Consider the following 20,392-nt stretch of genomic DNA (forward strand, 5'->3'; position numbering starts at 1 on the left):
CGTGCGTGCGTGCGTGCGTGCGTGCGTGCGTGCGTGCGTGCATGCGTGCGTGTGTGTGTGTGTTTAAACCCATCAGTAATGCTGCATGAACTTAAAGAGAACACTAATGACCTGACTGAGCTTTTACAGATCAACATATTGAACTGCTATTCTGAGGTATCAACATGTCAATTAGATTGGCTGGCTACTCGCCTCACACTGCTGTTGGGCACACCTCCAGCTAGGAGATTTCCCAGAGTGTTAAAGGGATACAGCTTTTCTCTGCAATACATCCAGACTGGTTAGTTCTGTCGCAAATTTCCCTTTAATAAATAAATTAAGAGTTAGGGCAAAACGTATTGTTTTTACATGGTTGAAATAAGAAGTGTGTGTTTGCGTTATTGAAACAAAAAGTGTGTGTTTGTGTGTGTGTGTGTGTGTGTGTGTGTGTGTGTGTGTGTGTGTGTGTGTGTGTGTGTGTGTGTGTGTGTGTGTGTGTGTGTGTGTGTGTGTGTGTGTGTGTGTGTGTGTGTCTGGTTGAAACAACGTAGATAACAACATTCCTCCGGAATATTCTCCTTATTAAAATAGAGCCACTATGTATGCTAATTCTGTCTGTCAGAACTCTGAACCCTTATCGCAGGATCAAATACTGTCAGCTAGCGTCTGTAGCTAGACACACACACACACAAACACAGACACAGGGGTGGACTGGCCATCTGGCATTTCGGGAAAATGCCTAATGGGCTGGTTCATTTTCAGCATAGTGGGCCTGTCTAAATAGTTGTTTTTCTTGCACAAAATTATAATTATCTGGCTAATACTTGGGGCCTCAGGGCAAAAATGTGGCCGTGTGAAGGCCTCAAGGAATAAAGGACCTTTATGTTAGAAATGACAGATTTCTGGTCCCAGTCCACCCCTGCACAAACACAGAGGCAGGTGTATCTCTCCAAGTCAAACCTGAGAGGAGGAATAACGCAACACTATTACATAATCTTCCTGGGACAATAGACCAATAAATAGAAAATGTAGACTTTAGCTTGGATGCGCACACACACACACACGCACACGCACATGCACACACACACACACTCAGATGTCTGGTAGATGAAAGAGATGCAAATCAAGGTCTTCGGTGTGTGTGTGTGTGTGTGTGTGTGTGTGTGTGTGTGTGTGTGTGTGTGTGTGTGTGTGTGTGTGTGTGTGTGTGTGTGTGTGTGTGTGTGTGTGTGTGTGTGTGTGTGTGTGTGTGTGTGCGTGTGTGTGTCTCCTCCCGTCTCCTCCTGATACATGAAGCTAAGATAGAGGCTTTCTTATGCTCCTTGCCAGGGGGAACTACAACACTCACAATCACACACACTCTGTAGTTCCCAGAAACCCGTCCTCTGCTGCAGTAACATCCAATCAGAAAATATGTCAGAACACATTCTACCTCCGGCAGTGTGTTCACTGTACAGTATCTCTCTCTGGGTGCATATCTGCGCGAGTGGACTTGTATTGGCAGTGGTGTGTGTGTGTGTGTGTGTGTGTGTGTGTGTGTGTGTGTGTGTGTGTGTGTGTGTGTGTGTGTGTGTGTGTGTGTGTGTGTGTGTGTGTGTGTGTGTGTGTGTCAGTCCTCTCTCTGTTTTATTGAATGTTATTTTAATACTACACCTAAGGCAGCATGATTGGAGGGGAAATAGAGAGATGAGTAGAGAGAGGGAGTAGAGAGAGAGAGTAGAGAGAGAGTAGAGAGAGAGAGTAGAGAAAGGGAGTAGAGAGAGGGAGTAGAGAGAGAGAGTAGAGAAAGGGAGTAGAGAGAGAGTAGAGAGAGAGATTAGAGAGAGAGTAGAGAGAGGGAGTAGAGAGGGAGTAAAGAGAGAGTAGAGAGAGAGGAGAGAGACAGAGAGTAGGGGGTAGGGAGTAGGGAGAGAATCAGGAGAGGGGGTAGAGAGAGTAGATAGAGGGAGTAGAGAGAGTAGAGAGAGGGAGTAGAGAGAGGGTAGAGAGAGTATATCGAGGGAGTAGAGAGAGAGTAGAGAGAGGGAGTAGCGAGTAGAGAGTAGATAGAGAGAGTAGAGAGAGAGTAGAGAGAGGGAGTAGCGAGTAGCGAGTAGAGAGTAGAGAGAGAGTAGAGAGAGAGTAGAGAGAGTAGAGAGAGAGTAGAGAGAGAGTAGAGAGAGAGTAGAGAGAGGGAGTAGAGAGTAGAGAGAGAGTAGAGAGAGGGAGTAGAGAGTAGAGAGAGAGTAGAGAGAGGGAGTAGATAGGGAGAGGGAAGAGAGAGAGTAGAAAGAGAGAGTAGAAAGAGGGAGTAGAGAGAGGGAGTAAAAAGAGGGAGTAGAGAGAGAGTAGAGAGAGAGAGAGAGCTACAGGCATGCTCAACGTAAACTCCTAGTTTTTTTCTCTGTTGTTTTTTTAAACACTCAGATCTAAAAAGAATTCAAGACCAGAAGTGATGAACAACAACTGTATTCAATCAGAATAGGTAAAAACGTTGCGCTTTAAATGAAGAAGTATTGACTCTCGCTAGCTAGCGACACAACAAAAACCTAGCCAGCAGGCTACCAAGCTAGCCAGAAAAATGTTGCTAGAACAAACATAGAAAGGGGAGTTAATACACCTACATACATCAAACGACCAAACTAATGTTGAACATATCTTCAGTTTTTTTTAGAGAATATTTTTTCATTCTTTTTGCTGGTTTTTGAGTGAAATTAGAGCAAGCTAACAACAGCAGCAGACAAACAAAGCTGGTTGCCATGGAAATGGTGCAGCAGCAGAACAGAGTAGCAGCAGCAGTAGCAGAGCCCACAGGCACCGTGTCCCCACTCCCCCTCAGCGCTGAGTCCATTCTCTACCCTCCAGAGGCCAAAAATGACACAACGAGGAAAGCTTTTAAACAGAAACTACTAATGGGGAGGCCAGAAACCCTTTTCGAAGACCTCTACAAAAAAGGTGACGTGAGTAATCTCATCTTCCTCACTGACCAGCCAAATGCATGGCGCTCAGCAGTCTGCTGTCACTACTCATCCATAAAGAAAGAGGGAATCTGTAATGGGTGGAAGCTGAAAGTCAAAAAGACAGACGACCCTGACAGCACCTTGATAAAAATCAACCTCTACAAGACTGGGACTGTCATGGTGCAAGGTAACCTTAGGCTGTTTGAAACAGACTTTCAGACCATTAAGGAGAGAGCAGAGAGAGAGAATGACACCACCAGTGACATGCCCTTTCACAAGGAAAACTCCACCAGCACCACCCTCACCCCCACTCTCCCCACCCAAAAGGGCACATGCAGCACCTTTCTTCCCATCATAGTGGAAGACACGCCCCAGGAGGAGAGCGACCCCCTCAGTGCAGAGCAGGCTCAGGCCCTCCTCACCACCATGGCTGCCATGAGGGATGAGTTCACCAAACTGGAGGGGGAGGTGGTCCTGCTGAGGGAGAGCGTGAGCAAACAGCAACCAGACAACCACACCTTAGAGGAGCTCCTAACCAAGGTGAGGACAGAGCAGGACAGCAGCCTTGCAACACAGCTGAAAGAGGTTCAGCAAGAGAGAGACGGACTCAAGAGAGAGCTGGCTGATCTAACAAAGGAGGTGAGAGAGCTCCAAAAAGACAGGCAGAGCAGCAATAAGGAGCTGACCACACTAAGAGAGGAGCTGCAGGAGAGAATGAGAACAGAGGACAGGCTGCAGGAGCAGATAGATCACCACCCTATGACCTGCCCTCACACAGCAGAGGAGTCCAACTCAACCAGCCAGGCTTCCCCAGCCCTGCCCTCACACAGCAGAGGAGCCCAGCTCAACCAGCCAGACTTCCCCAGCCCTGCCTGATGCACCCCTCCTCCCCAACCCACAGAACAGCCTCCCACTGACAGTGGCAGCAGCACAGACCAGCGACACCCCAGCTCCAACACCCACCAGCTCCCACTCCACCCCTCCAGTCCAGAAGAAACACTGACTGACATCGTTCTGTTGATGGACTCAAATGGAAAGTTTGTTCAGGAGAATATACTTTTCCCTCGACACAAAAGGAGAAAGGTGTGGTGCCCAACAACGCAGAGTGCCATGGAGCTACTTGATAAGGCCCAGCTCGGGTCGCCAAGCCACATAATCATACACACCGGAATCAACGACCTGCATGCTCAGCAGGAGAGGGTGGTGACTTCACTACGGGGAGTGATTGAGAAGGCCTCCGCAATCTTCCCCAACTCAAGGATCATGGTGTCAACCCTTCTACAGAGGAAGGACTTCCATCCTGCCACAATCCAAAGAATAAACGCCAGCCTCTCCCTGGACTGTGCACTTTGACCTGGCCCACCACCCCACCCTCGATCTGGACTGTCTCTATGACCATGTTCACCTGTACAGGAGACAACACCCCTGGACCAGCACCCTGGACCCCTCAGCCAAGGCCACAGCACCACCAACCTCAATGCCCACCACAGCTAGCGCAGAACAGACCACCCCAGCCCAGCTTCAGACCCACCCAGACAAGGTCTACCACCCCCCCCCCCCCCCGCAGACCCACACCTGGAGGGGCCACAGCCCGGCAGGCAGAGCTACTCACAGTCTGTGAGAGGAGCAACTGGCCCAGCCCCTACCAACGAAATGAGTGACTTTAAACACATGCTGAGTCTACCATGCTCACATGTGATAGGTCGAGGGTCATGGTAAGATGAGCACAAGAACTCCACCCTCCTCACACTACATCCACCCAACTGGCATGACACAAATGCTACCTTAAATGATAAACAAATCATATATTCATTATGTTAATTGAAAAATCCTATTTTAATAGTTCTTGTTGGATTGTGAGTGTTTATCTCATTTTGAAGGTAAATAAAAAACGCTTATGAAATCTTTTTACGTTGCATGTTAGAATTTACAAGGTTCAAAGTTCTCTGCTTTTGGGCTAAAGAGCAGAAACCCAGACTTCCTGAAAGAAATTGATGATGTTGATATTGTAGTACTACAGGAAACATGTTGCAGAGGTGATGTTTCCACTGGCTGTCCACTAGGTTACAGAGAGATAATCATACCATCCACCAAATGAAAAGGAATCACACAGGGCAGAGACTCAGGGGCAATGCTAATATGGTATACATCTGAAATAACACATTCAATCCAATTGATCAAAACAGGATAATTCTTTATCTGGTTTAAAGTCAACAAGCAGGCTTTATCTTAACAGATAAAAAAGTATTCCTCTGTGCCACATACATTCCCCCCTCAGAGTCACCCTACTTCAATGAAGAGAGTTTCTCCATTCTAGAGGGGGAGATGAGTCACTTTCAGGCCCAAGGCAACGTACTGGTCTGTGGAGACCTGAATGCTAGAACAACAGAAGAACTAGACACTATTAACAGTCATGGGGATAAACACCTACCAGGAAGCAACAACCTTTCCCTCCCCACATACCCCCACAGAAAAAACTATGACAAAGTGAAAAACTAAAACGGAGCACAGCTCCTGAAGCTCTGTCGAACACTGGGTCTGTACATAGTCAATGGTAGGCTAAAAGGGGACTCTTTTCGTAGGTATACCTACAGCTCATCCCTTGGCAGCAGCACTGTAGACTACTTTATCACCGACCTAAACCCAGAGTCTCTCAGAGCCTTCACAGTCAGCCCACTAACACCTCTCTCAGAGCCTTCACAGTCAGCCCACTAACACCTCTCTCAGAGCCTTCACAGTCAGCCCACTAACATCTCTCTCGGAACCTTCACAGTCAGCCCACTAACACCTCTCTCAGAACCTTCACAGTCAGCCCACTAACACCTCTCTCAGAGCCTTCACAGTCAGCCCACTAACACCTCTCTCAGAGCCTTCACAGTCAGCCCACTAACACCTCTCTCAGAACCTTCACAGTCAGCCCACTAACACCTCTCTCAGAGCCTTCACAGTCAGCCCACTAACACCTCTCTCGGAACCTTCACAGTCAGCCCACTAACACCTCTCTCAGAACCTTCACAGTCAGCCCACTAACACCTCTCTCAGAGCCTTCACAGTCAGCCCACTAACACCTCTCTCAGAACCTTCACAGTCAGCCCACTAACACCTCTCTCAGAGACTTCACAGTCAGCCCACTAACACCTCTCTCGGACCACAGTAAAATCACAGTGTATCTGAGAAGAGCGGAACCCAACCATGAAGCATCACGGCCCAATAAATTACATGGTACTAAACAGGCCTATAGATGGAGTGCAAACAGTACAGACATCTACCAAAAAAGCAATTAGTAGCAAAAAAATACAATCTCTCCTGGACAACTTTTTAGCCTTAACATTCTCCTTCAGCAATGAAGGTGTAAATTTGGCCGTTAGGAACATAAACTTTATATTTGACAAATTGGCCTCCTTGGCTAATCTAAAGAAGCATAATAGCAAACCAAAAAATGGTTTGATTATGATTGCAAAAATCGAAGAAAGTAATTGAGAAATATATCTAATCAAAAACAGAGATCCAGACAACAAAAATATACCCCTTCAATATGGTGAAACACTGAAGCAATACCACAAGGACAAAAAAAGAACAGCATATTAGAAATAAGATGGATGTAATTGAGGAATCCATGGAATCAAACCACTTCTGGGAGAATTGGAATAAATTAAACAAACCTCATCATGAGGAATTGGCTATCCAAAATTGGGATATGTGGAGAAATCACTTTGCAAACCTCTACAGCAATATAACAAAGAGGCCAGATCAAAAGGGTATACAAGAAAAATTACAAATCCTTGAATCAGCAGTCAAAGACTATCAGAATCCTGTGGATACCCCACTTATTGGAAAAACTATGCACTCTCCAACCCAAAAAGGCCTGTGGTGCTGATGGTATTTTAAATTAAATGATCAAATATACAGACCACAAATTCAAATTTGCTATACTCAAACTCTTCAACATTTTCCTCACTGCAGGTATTTCCCCCGATATTTGGAACCAAAGATTGTTCACACCAATCTATAAAGATGGAGACCATATACACTACCGGTCAAAGTTTTAGAGCATCTACTCATTTAAGGGGTTTTCTTTATGTTTTACTATTTTCTACAATGTAGAATAATAGTGAATACATCGAATCTATAAAATAAGACATACAGTTTGGAATCATGTAGTAACCAAAAAATGTTTAACAAATCAAAATATATTTAATATTTGAGATTCTTCAAATAGCCACCCTTTGCCTTGATGACAGCTTTGCACATTCTTGGCATTCTCTCAACCAGTTACACCTGGAATGCTTTTCCAACCATCTTGAAGTACTTGTTGGCTGATTTTCTTTCACTCTGTGGTCCGACTCATCCCAAACCATCTCAATTGGGTTGAGGTCGGGGGATTGTGGAGGCCAGGTCATCTGATGCAGCACATCATCACTTTCCTTCTTGGTAAATTAGCCCTTACACAGCCTGGAGGTGTGTGGACTTCAGGAAACAGCAGAGGGAGCACCCCCCTATCCACATTGATGGGACAGCAGTGGAGAAGGTGTACACATCACTGATAAACTGAAATGGTCTACCCACACAGACAGTGTGGGGAAGAAGGCGCAACAGTGCAGTAGAGGTGCATCAAAGCTGGGACCGAGAGACTGAAAAACAACTTCTATCTCAAGGCCATCAGACTGTTAAACAGCCATCACTAGCACAGAGAGGCTGCTGCCTACATACAGACTTGATATCATTGGACACTTTAATAAATGGATCAATAGTCACTTTAATGACACTTTAATAATGTTTACATAACAAATTTCCACCGGTCTAATGTCCATTGTTTGCGTTTCTTGGCCCAATCAAGTCTCTTCTTCTTGTTGGTGTCCTTTAGTAGTGATTTATTTGCAGCAATTTGACCATGAAGGCCTGATTCACACAGTCTTCTCTGAACAGGTGATGTTGAGATGTGTCTGTTACTTGAACTCTGTGAAGCAATTTCTGAGGCTGGTAACTCTAATGATCTTATCCTCTGCAGCAGAGGTAACTTTGTGTCTTCCATTCCTGTGGTGGTCCTCATGAGAGCCAGTTTCATCATAGTGCTTGATGATTTTTTCGACTGCACTTGAAGAAACTTTCAAAGTTCTTGAAATGTTCCAGATTGACGGACCTTCATGTCTTAAAGTGATTATGGACTGTTGTTTCTCTTTGCTTATTTGAGCTGTTCTTGCCATAATATGGACTTAGAGCTATCTTCTGTATACCCCCCTACCTTGTCACAACACATCTGATTGGTTGAAATGCATTCAGAAGGAAAGAAATTCCACAAATTAACTTTTAAGAAGGCACACCTTTTAAATGAAATGCATTCCAGGTGACTACCTCGTGAAGCTGGTTGACAGAATGCTAAGAGTGTCAAAAGAAGAATATCAGTTATATCAGTTATATCAATTGAAGAATATCAATTATAAATTACATTTTGATTTGTTTAACACTTTTTGGTTATTACGTGATTCCATATGTGTTATTTCATAGTTTAGATGTCTTCACTATTATTCTACAATGTAGAAAATATTAAAAATAAAGAAAATCCCTTGAATGAGTAGGTGTTGTAAAACTTTTGACCGGTAGTGTAATTACAGAGGAATTTGCGTTAAAAGCAACTTGGGGAAAATTCTCTGCGGTATCATAAATAGCAGACTACATAATTTCTTTGATGAACACAACGTCCTGAGCAGAAGCCAGATTAGATTTTTTATCTTACAACAGACCACAATAAAACCCTCCACACTCTAATTGACAAACAAGTAAACGAAAACACAATCTAGGCACAATCTACTCGTGTTTTGTAGACTTCAAGAAAGCATTTGATTCAATTTGGCACAAAGGTATTTTTATAGACTAATAGAAAGTGGTACTGGAGTGAAAACATATGATGTTATTAAATCAATGTACACTAAAAACAAATGTGCTGTTAAAATAGGCACCAGGGAAACAGACGTCTCAGGGACTTGGAGTGAAACAGGGCACCCCAATAAGTCCAACACTATTTAACATCTACATTATTGAATTGGCAAAAACATTAGAAGAATCAGCAGCACCTGGTCTCACCCTACACAACACTGAAATCAAGTGTCTGCTTTATGCAGATGACCTGGTGCTGCTGTCTCCCTCTAAGGAGGAGTTACAGCAGCATCTAGATCATCTGCACCGGTTCTGTCAGACCTGGGCTCTGACCGTTAATCACAGGTTCTGTCAGAACTGGGCTCTGACCGTTAATCACAGGTTCTGTCAGAACTGGGCTCTGACCGTTAATCACAGGTTCTGTCAGAACTGGGCTCTGACCGTTAATCAAAAAAAAAATACAGTGGGGCAAAAAAGTATTTAGTCAGCCACCAATTGTGCAAGTTCTCCCACTTAAAAAGATGAGAGAGGCCTGTAATTTTCATCATAGGTACACTTCAACTATGACAGACAAAATGAGAAAAAAATTCCAGAAAATCACATTGTAGGATTTTTAATGAATTTATTTGCAAATTATGGTGGAAAATAAGTATTTGGTCAATAACAAAAGTTTATCTCAATACTTTGTTATATACCCTTTGTTGGCAATGACAGAGGTCAAACGTTTTCTATAAGTCTTCACAAGGTTTTCACACACTGTTGCTGGTATTTTGGCCCATTCCTCCATGCAGATCTCCTCAGAGCAGTGATGTTTTGGGGCTGTTGCTGGGCAACACAGACTTTCAACTCCCTCCAAAGATTTTCTATGACTGGCTAGGCCACTCCAGGACATTGAAATGCTTCTTACGAAGCCACTCCTTCGTTGCCCGGGCGGTGTGTTTGGGATCATTGTCATGCTGAAAGACCCAGCCACGTTTCATCTTCAATGCCCTTGCTGATGGAAGGAGGTTTTCACTCAAAATCTCACGATACATGGCCCCATTCATTCTTTCCTTTACACGGATCAGTCGTCCTGGTCCCTTTGCAGAAAAACAGCCCCAAAGCATGATGTTTCCACCCCCATGCTTCACAGTAGGTATGGTGTTCTTTGGATGCAACTCAGCATTCTTTGTCCTCCAAACACGACGAGTTGAGTTTTTACCAAAATGTTCTATTTTGGTTTCATCTGACCATATGACATTCTCCCAATCTTCTTCTGGATCATCCAAATGCTCTCTAGCAAACTTCAGACGGGCCTGGACATGTACTGGCTTAAGCAGGGGGACACGTCTGGCACTGCAGGATTTGAGTCCCTGGCGGCGTAGTGTGTTACTGATGGTAGGCTTTGTTACTTTGGTCCCAGCTCTCTGCAGGTCATTCACTAGGTCCCCCCGTGTGGTTCTGGGATTTTTGCTCACCGTTCTTGTGATCATTTTGACCCCACGGGGTGAGATCTTGCGTGGAGCCCCAGATCGAGGGAGATTATCAGTGATCTTGTATGTCTTCCATTTCCTAATAATTGCTCCCACAGTTGATTTCTTCAAACCAAGCTGCTTACCTATTGCAGATTCAGTCTTCCCAGCCTGGTGCAGGTCTACAACTTTGTTTCTGGTGTCCTTTGACAGCTCTTTGGTCTTGGCCATAGTGGAATTTGGAGTGTGACTGTTTGACGTTGTGGACAGGTGTCTTTTATACTGATAACAAGTTCAAACAGGTGCCATTAATACAGGTAACAAGTGGAGGACAGAGGAGCCTCTTAAAGAAGAAGTTACAGGTCTGTGAGAGCCAGAAATCTTGCTTGTTTGTAGGTGACCAAATACTTATTTTCTACCATAATTTGCAAATAAATTCATAAAAAATCCTACAATGTGATTTTCTGGATTTGTTTTTCTCATTTTGTCTGTCATAGTTGAAGTGTACCTATGATGAAAATTACAGGCCTCTCTCATCTTTTTAAGTGGGAGAATTTGCACAATTGGTGACTGACTAAATACTTTTTTGCCCCACTGTATATAATGATGTTCCAAAAAAGGTCCAGAAATCAGGATGACAAATATAAATTCTATTTGGACACAATTCTATTAGAATGCACCAAAAACGACACGTATCTAGGACTAAATATCAGCAACACAGGTAGCTTTCACATGGCTGTGAATGAGCTGAGAGACAAAGCAAGAAGAGTATTCTATGCCATTAAAAGGATAATTCAAATTCAAATTAGAATCTGGCAGAACAAAATCTAATCAGTTATTGAACCAATTGCTCTATATGGCAGCGAAGTAATGGGTCCGCTGTCTAATAATGAATTTACCAAATGGGACAAACATCCAATCGAAATACTGCATGCGGAGTTTTGCAAGACTGTATTGCAAGTGGAAAGAAAACCTCCAAATAACGCATGTAGAGCAGAATTTGGCCAATACCCCCTCCTTATTGGCCAATACCCCCTCCTTATTGGCCAATGCCCCCTCCTTATTGGCCAATACCCCCTCATTATTGGCCAATACCCCCTCCTCATTGGCCAATACCCCCTCCTTACTCGAATAAAGAGCCATCACATTTTACAACCATCTAAAAACAAGTGACCCCAAAACATTCCATCACACAGCTCTACAATGTCAAGAGATGAAACAAGAGAAGAGTCCCCTCAGCCAGCTGGTTCTGAGGCTCATTTCACCAACCCAAACCAACCCCATAGAGCCTCAGGACAGCACTCAAAAAATCTGGCCCAAGCAAATCATCACAAAACAAAAAGAAAAATATATCACCTATTGGAAAGACACCACAAAAAATCAAAGTAAACTTCAATGCTATTTGTCTCTAAACAGACAGTACATGGTGGCAGACTATCTGACCACTGTGACTGATAGAAAACTGAGGAAAACACTGACTAGGTACAGACTCAGTGATCACAGTCTGGCTATAGAGACCGGTCGTAACAGACAAACCTGGCTGCCCAGAGAGGACAGGCTGTGCTCACTCTGCTCCAGGGGAGAGGTAGAGACAGAGCTGCATTTCCTATTACATTGTGACAAATACTCAGACCTAAGAGAATATCTATTTCCCCAAATTATCATTCAGTACAAAGAATTTGAAACTATATAATATCTCATATTTATTGGGTGAAAAGCCAAAGTGTGCAGCTTTAGCAGCCAAATATGTCCTCCTGCCACAACCTGAGGGACAGCCAGTAAAAAGTGCAATGTAATGTCAATAATATTTTCCATTTAGTTGCAGGAGGACAATTTTCTGCAAATGGTATAACCTTGTATTGCTACCACTGTATCATCAAATGTCTTGTCTAAGTGAGTTTCAGAGATAGAATATGAATGTCATCTGTTACTAGCAAGTTACTGATTTCATGAACCTTTTTTCTTAAGCTACATATGTTAAAGTGGGCTATTTTGAGCACTTTTCTGGGATGCTTGCTTGTTTTCATTGCTTTACTGGGAAGTAGATATTCTCATGTTATTAAAGTTAATGCAGTGTGAGCTGTTAGAGAGATATACATTGGATTACTTACATTGTGACTACCAATGCTTCTGGTATAATGTACATTTGCTATAGCATTATGATGACTCAGCGACACAATGGTAGGGATTAAATGAGCTGGGCTTGGGTCATTGATAGCTCAATGTCTCAACGCAGCCTTATAATGCCGTGAAAGGATCCAGAAACCCTGAAAAATGATTTGGGTGGATCCCATTCTCCTTATAAAACGTGTTTTGTTTCCAAAAGGTATTGAAATTTTCAAACAAAGGTACACCCATTAAGCTGCAATAATCACGTAGCCAGTTGTGAAGAGAAAGAATCCTGCTAAAGTGTTCAATGCCACAATTGAGAGAGGTCACAGGGCCAGATATGATGGGTCTTTTGTTACTGTCTAGCAGAGAGTCAATCAGCTCTGTCTACTCTGTTACTGTCTAGCAGAGAGTCAATCAGCTCTGTCTACTCTGTTACTGTCTAGCAGAGAGTCAATCAGCTCTGTCTACTCTGTTACTGTCTAGCAGAGAGTCAATCAGCTCTGTCTACTCTGTTACTGTCTAGCAGAGAGTCAATCAGCTCTTTGAAATCTTGTTTCAACCGTTCAGAGCTGCCCTTCATGATGTCATTAAAACCCACATAGACTAGGATAGAATCAATGTCCATGTCCGGGCGTAATACATTCAGGAGCAGCTTAGTAATATAATTTACTCGAGCTCCGGGATAGGACATTGTTTTTGCACCAGGAACGGTGACATTTCTTACCATGGAGCTGCCCAAAATCACGGCTGGCGAGAAGGACTAGGAAATCCGCCCACTCCTACGCTTCACAGGATTCGGGGAACCCTTTAAGGATGGGCGAGAGGCAGGATAACTTGAGCCCCGTAGCTCCCGGCGCCTGGTGCAGGCCTCCGACAAATGGAGAAGCCCCGCTCGATCCAGAGCAGGGACAGATTAGGGCCCTACCCGGCCCTAACCCAATTTATCATGCCGGGGCCCGTTAGGCTCGGGTGGGGTAGCAGGACTCTAATCTATACACATCTTGTTCTTTTTTCTGTAAGAGGTCATCTGATGCATTACTCTTATTATGTCTCTGCAGTATCTCTCTCCATTAAAGGCACAGTGCTGCATAGCACTGCTGTGCTTCTATCTCTATGGTGCTTCGTCACCTTGGTTACAATTGTCTGAGTATAAACCCAAACAATGACTGTGTGCAAGTGACTAAGCTTATGGTATGAGGAGGAATGTAAACACCCACACAAACACACACACACACACACACACACACACACACACACACACACACACACACACACACACACACACACACACACACACACACACACACACACACACACACACACACACACACACACACACTTTCTTTCTCTATCTCTCTGAGTGGCCTGCACTAAGGATGAATATACTGTAGCCTCCTAACCCTGTCTATTTGGATTAGATCACCGACCCCTGTGTTCGATTGACCCTATAAGTGTCGATGATAATGATACGGGTTCATCAGAGCAGTTGACTCCTGACCTGCGACTATAACCTTGGCCTTAGATTCAGTGGATGCTGACTATCTGTACAGACTTCACATCCCTTGCTGTCTCTTCCTGGCCGGCTCCCCTCTCTCCACTTGGCCTCTGACCTTATTACAGGGGCTCAGTCACCGGCTTACTGGTGCTCTTCCATGCCGTCCCTAGGAGGGGTGCGCCACGTTGTGCCACTCTTTTTTCCGCTATATTTGACTTGAGTGGGTTGAGTCACTGACGTGATCTTCATGTTCGGGTTTTGCCGCCCCCTCAGACTCGTGCGGTGGAGGAGATCTCTTCGTGGTCTATGCTCAGCCTTGTCTCAGGGTAGCAAGTTGGCGGTCTGTTGATATCCCTATAGTGGTGTGGAGGCTGTGCTTTGGCAAAGTGGGTGAAGTTATACAGTGTGCGAGGTTATATCCTGCCTGGTTGTCCCTGTCCGGGGTATTGTCAGACAGGGCCACAGTGTTCCCCGACCCCCGTCTCAGCCTCCAGTACCTATGCTGGAATGTGCCAGGGGGCTAGCGTCACTCTTTTCTGTCTCTCTCTCTCTCTCTCTCACCGTCCGTATCTCTCTCTCCTTTCCTAGTGCACCTGCTGTCTTGACCTCTGAATGCTCGGCTATAAAAAGCCAACTGAACATTTACTCCTGAGGTTCTGACCCGTTTCACCCTCTACAACCACTGTGATTATTATTATTTGACCCTGCTGGTCATCTATGCACATTTGAACATGTTGTAGAACGGCCATGTACACCATGCAGAGCTAAAAGAAGACTGGCAACCCTTCAGGGAGGAAGAAAGCGCGAGAGAGAGCAGTGAGAGAGAGAGAGGGATAAATTATCTCAACAGAGAAAAATGCCCTCATGTGTGCTACCTACATTGGCTTGCGAAAGTATTCACCCCCCTTGGCATTTTTCCTATTTTGTTGCCTTACAACCTGGAATTAAAGTAGATTTTTTGGGGGGTTCGTATCATTTGATTTACACAACATGCCTACCACTTTGCAACATGCCTACCACTTTGAAGATGTTTTGGGAAACAAACAAGAAATAAATAAAAAAAACTGAAAACTTGAGCGTGCATAACTATTCACCCCCCAAAGTCAATACTTTTTAGAGCCACCTTTTGCAGCAATTACAGCAACAAGTCTCTTGGGGTATGTCTCTATAAGCTTGGCACATCCAGCCAATGGGATTTTTGCCCATTCTTCAAGGCAAAACTGCTCTAGCTCCTTCAAGTTGGATGGGTTCCGCTGGTGTACAGCAATCTTTCATTCATACCACATATTCTCAATTGGATTGAGTTCTGGGCTTTGACTAAGCCAATCCAAGACATTTAAATGTTCCCCTTAAACCACTAGGGTGTTGCTTTAGCAGTATGCTTAGTGTCATTGTCCTGCTGGAAGTTGAACCTCTGTCCCAGTATCAAATCTCTGGAAGACTGAAACAGGTTTCCCTCAAGAATTTCCCTGTATTTAGCGCCATCCATCATTTCTTCAATTCTGACCAGTTTCCCAGTCCCTGCCGATGAAAAACATACCCACAGCATGATCGTGCCACCACCATGCTTCACTATGGGGATGGTGTTCTCGGGCTGATGAGAGGTGTTGGGTTTGTGCCAGACATAGCGTTTTTCTTGATGGCCAAAAAGCGGAATTTTTGTCTCATCTAACCTGAGTACCTTCTTCCATATGATTGGGGAGTCTCCCACATACCTTTTGGCGAACACCAAACGTGTTTGCTTATTTTTTTCATTAAGCAATGGATTTTTTCTGACCACTCTTCCGTAAAGCCCCGCTCTGTGGAGTGTACGGCTTAAAGTGGTCCTATGGACGGATACTCCAATCTCCAAGGTTGAGCTTTGCAGCTCCTTCAGGGTTATCTTTGGTATCTTTGTTGCCTCTCTGATTAATGCCCTCCTTGCCTGGTCCATGAGTTTTGGTGGGCGGCCCTCTCTTGGCAAGTTTCTTGTGGTGCCATATTCTCTCCATTTTTAATAATGGATTTAATGGTGCTCCGTGGGATGTTCAAAGTTTCGGATATTTTTTAATAACTCAACCCTGATCTGTACTTCTCCACAACTTTGTCCTTGACCTGTTTGGAGAGCTCCTTGGTCTTCATGGTGCCGCTTGCTTGGTGGTGCCTCTTGCTTAATGGTGTTGCAGACTCTGGGGCCTTTCAGAACAGATGTATATATACTGAGGTCATGTGACAGATCATGTGACACTTAGATTGCATACAGGTGAACTTTATTTATCTAATTATGTGACTTCCGAAGGTAATTGGTTGCACCAGATATTATTTAGGGGCTTCATAGCAAAGGGGGTGAATACATATGCACACACCACTTTTCAGTTTTTTTATTTTTTTGAATTTTTTGAAACAAGTTCTTTTTTTCATTTCACTTCACCAATTTTGACTATTTTGTGTACAGTCGTGGCCAAAAGTTTTGAGAATGACACAAATATTAATATTCACAAAGTCTGCTGCCTCAGTTTGTATGATGTCAATTTGCATATACTCCAGAATGTTATGAAGAGTGATGAAGTCCCTCTTTGTCATGCAAATGAACTGAATCCCCCAAAAACATTTCCACTGCATTTCAGCCCTGCCACAAAAGGACCAGCTGACATCATGTCAGTGATTCTCTCGTTAACACAGGTGTGAGTGTTGACGAGGACAAGGCTGGAGATGACTCTGTCATGCTGATTAAGTTTAAGATTAAGATCACTCTGTCATGCTGATTAACAGACTGGAAGCTTCAAAAGGAGGGTGGTGCTTGGAATCATTGTTCTTCCTCTGTCAGCCATGGTTACCTGCAAGGATTTAATTTCCAACAGTCTTGAATGAGTTCCCACATATGCTGAGCACTTGTTGGATGCTTTTCCTTCACTCTGCTGTCTAACTCACCCTAAACCATCTCAATTGGGTTGAGGTTGGGTGATTGTGGAAGCCAGGTCATCTGATGCAGCACTCCATCACTCTTATGTTTGGTCAAATAGCCCTTACACAGCCTGGAGGTGTATTTTGGGTCATTGTCCTGTTGAAAAACAAATGATAGTCCCGCTAAGCGCAAACCAGATGGGATGGCGTATCGCTGCAGAATGCTGTGGTAGCCATGCTGGTTAGTTGGGCCTTGAATTCTAAATAAATCACAGACAGTGTCACCAACAAAGCACCCCCACACACCATCACCTCCTCCTCCATGCTTCACGGTGGGAACCACACATGCGGATATCATCCGTTCACCTACTCTACTGTCTCACAAAGATACCAAAAATAAATTGTGTTTGACCAGATACAATGATATTTTACTGTAAACAAATTGACAACAGATGTTCAGCACACTTATAGGGAAAATCATTCAACAAGCATAGCACTTACACAAATGACTGATGATTGACTGAGTGAAATTGATGATAGACTTCAGTGCGGCTTTTGACATTATCAATCATAGTCTGTGATGGAAAAACGTATGTTTTATGGCTGTACACCCCCTGCTATATTTTGGATAAAGAGTTACCTGTCTAACAGAACACACAGGATGTTCTTTAATGGAAGCCTCTCCAACATAATCCATGTAGAATCAGGAATTCCGCAGGGCAGCTGTCTAGGTTCCTTACTTTTTTCAATCTTTACTAACGACATGTCACTGGCTTTGATTAAAGCCAGTGTGTCTATGTATGCCGATGACTCAACACTATACACATCAACTACTGCATCGACTGAAATGACTGCAATACTTAACAAAGAGCTGCAGTTAGTTTCAGAATGGATGGCAAGGAATACATTTATCCTAACTATTTCACAAACTAAAAGCATTGTATTTGGGACAAATCATTCACTGAACACGAAACCTGAACTAAATCTAATAATAAATAATGTGGGATTTGAGAAAGTTGACGAGACCAAACTGCTTGGAGTAACCCTGGAATGCAAACTGCCATGGTCAAAACATATTGATACAATTGTAGCTAAGATGGGGAGAAGTTTGTCCATAATAAAGTACTGCTCTTACCTTCCTCTCTGGGATAGGCGACCCGCCAGCGGGACACCTGTCGACAACTTCCGCTGACATTGGAGGGCGCGCAATTCAAATAAATAATCATAACAATTATGGATATTAAACATCTAGGTACATACAAGTGTCTTATAAAGCTTAAATTCTTGCTAATCTAACTGTATTGTCCGATTTACAATAGGCTTTACAGCGAAAGCATGCCATGCGATTGTTTGAGGACAGCGCCCCACCACAAAAAAGGAAAAAAGGAAAAAAGGAAACCGGGCACCATCCCTACGGTGAAGCATGGTGATGGCAGCATCATGTTGTGGGAATGTTTTTCAGCGACATGGACAGGGAGACTAGTCAGGATCGAGGGAAAGATGAACAGAGCAAAGTACAGAGAGATCCTTGATGAAAACTTGCTCCAGAGTGCTCAGGACCTCTGGGGCGAAGGTTCACCTTCCAACAGGACAATGACCCTAAGCACACAGCAAAGACAACGCAGGAGTGGCTTCGGGACAAGTCTCTGAATGTACTTGGGTGGCCCAGCCAGAGCCCGGAATTGAACCTGATCGAACATCTCTGGAGAGACCTGAAAATAGCTGTGCAGAGACTGTCCCCATCCAACCTAACAGAGCACGAGAGGATCTGCAGAAAATATTGGGATAAACTCCCCAAATAAATATTTACCAAGCCTGTAGCGTCATGCCCAAGAAGACCCCGAGGCAGTATTCCACAAGTCTGGTTCATCCTTGGGAGCAATTTCCAAACGCCTGAAGGTACTACGTTCATATGTACAAACAATAGTACGCAAGTATGAACACCATGGGACCACTCAGCCATCATACCACAGAAGGAGATACGTTCTGTCTCCTAGAGATTAATGTACTTTGGTGCAAAAAGTGCAAATCAATCCCAGAACATCAGCAAAGGACTTTGTGGAGATGCTGGAGGAAACAGGTACAGAAGTATCTATATCCACAGTAAAACGAGTCCTATATCGACATAACCTGAAAGGCCGCTCAGCAAGGAAGAAGCCACTGCTACAAAACCAACATAAAAAAGCCAGACTACGGTTTGCAACTGCAGATGGGGACAAAGATTGTACTTTTTGGAGAAATGTCCTCTGGTCTGATGAAACAAAAATAGAACTGTTTGGCCATAATGACCATCGTTATGTTTGGAGGAAAAAGAGGGAGGCTTGCAAGCCGAAGAATGCCATCCCAACCGTGAAGCACGGGGGTGGCAGCATCATGTGGTGAGGGTGCTTTGCTTCAGGAGGGACTGGTGCACTTCACACAATAGCTGGCATCATGAGGGAGGATAATTATGTGGATATATTGAAGCCGCTTCTCAAGACATCAGTCAGGAAGTTAAAGCTTGGTCGCAAATGGGTCTTCCAAATGGACACTGACCCCAAGCATACTTCCAAAGTTGTGGCAAAATGGCTTAAGGACAACAAAGTCAAGGTTTTGGAGTGGCCATCACAAAGCCCTGACCTCAATCCCATAGAAAAGTTGTGGGCAGAACTGAAAAAGCGTGGGTGAGCAAGGAGGCCTACAAACCTGACTCAGTTATACCAGCTCTGTCAGGAGGAATGGGCCAAAATTCACCCAACTTTTTGTGGGAAGGTTGTGGAAGGCTACCTGAAATGTTTGACCCAAGTTAAACAATTTGAAGGCAATGCTATCAAATACTAATTGAGTGTATGTTCATTTCTGACCCACTGGGGATGTGATAAAATAAATAATTCTCTCTACTATCATTCTGACATTTCACATTCTTAAAATAAAGTGGTGATCCTAACTGACCTAAGACAGGGAAATTTTACTATGATTAAACGTCAGGAATTGTGAAAAACTGAGTTTAAATGTGTTTGGCTAAGGTGTATGTAGTCTTCCGACTTCAATTGTAAATTTGATATTTCAGTTATTTATTTTTAATTCATTTGCAAAAATTTCTAAAACCTATTTTTGAGGCGGGAAAAATCAATTGAGTCAATTTAATCACTTAGTGTGTTGTGAAAACTGTTATGAATGTGTTGTAATGTTTTTAAAATAATATAACTGCCTTCATTTTGCTGCACCCCAGTCAGAGTAGCTGCTGCCTTGGGGATCCGTTAAAAATACAAATACAGATACTGGCAGGACTCCAGTATCACTAATTTGATCTCTAACATTTTGAAGCTGAGCCGTTTGTTCGTGGTCTGCTGCGCAGTACAGTCATATCTGACCAAGATCTTAACATGGTGTCAGAAGTGCTTCAACCTCGTCAAATATAAAACAGGAGAGATTATTATTGTTGGGGTTTGGAGGGCGAAAAGTAACAGCTCACTGCGCTCTCATGTCTCGTCATTGAGCAGAGCATACCAAGCAGAGCCGTGGCCATGGTTAATCACAGACTCAGAGCCGTGGCTATGGTTAATCACAGACTCAGAGCCGTGGCCATGGTTAATCACAGACTCAGAGCCGTTGCTATGGTTAATCACAGACTCAGAGCCGTGGCTATGGTTAATCACAGACTCAGAGCCGTGGCCATG

General features: G+C 43.9%; 1 protein-coding gene across 1 annotated transcript in view; it reads left to right on the forward strand.

Annotated features, from left to right (window-relative positions):
- LOC120045436 (voltage-dependent T-type calcium channel subunit alpha-1G-like) overlaps window positions 1-20,392 on the forward strand; it is a 121,592-nt gene that overhangs the window by 963 nt on the left and 100,237 nt on the right. The gene's annotated exons all lie outside the window — the stretch shown is intronic.

Source organism: Salvelinus namaycush, chromosome 4 (assembly GCF_016432855.1).
Source record: "Salvelinus namaycush isolate Seneca chromosome 4, SaNama_1.0, whole genome shotgun sequence".
Lineage (NCBI taxonomy): Eukaryota > Metazoa > Chordata > Actinopteri > Salmoniformes > Salmonidae > Salvelinus > Salvelinus namaycush.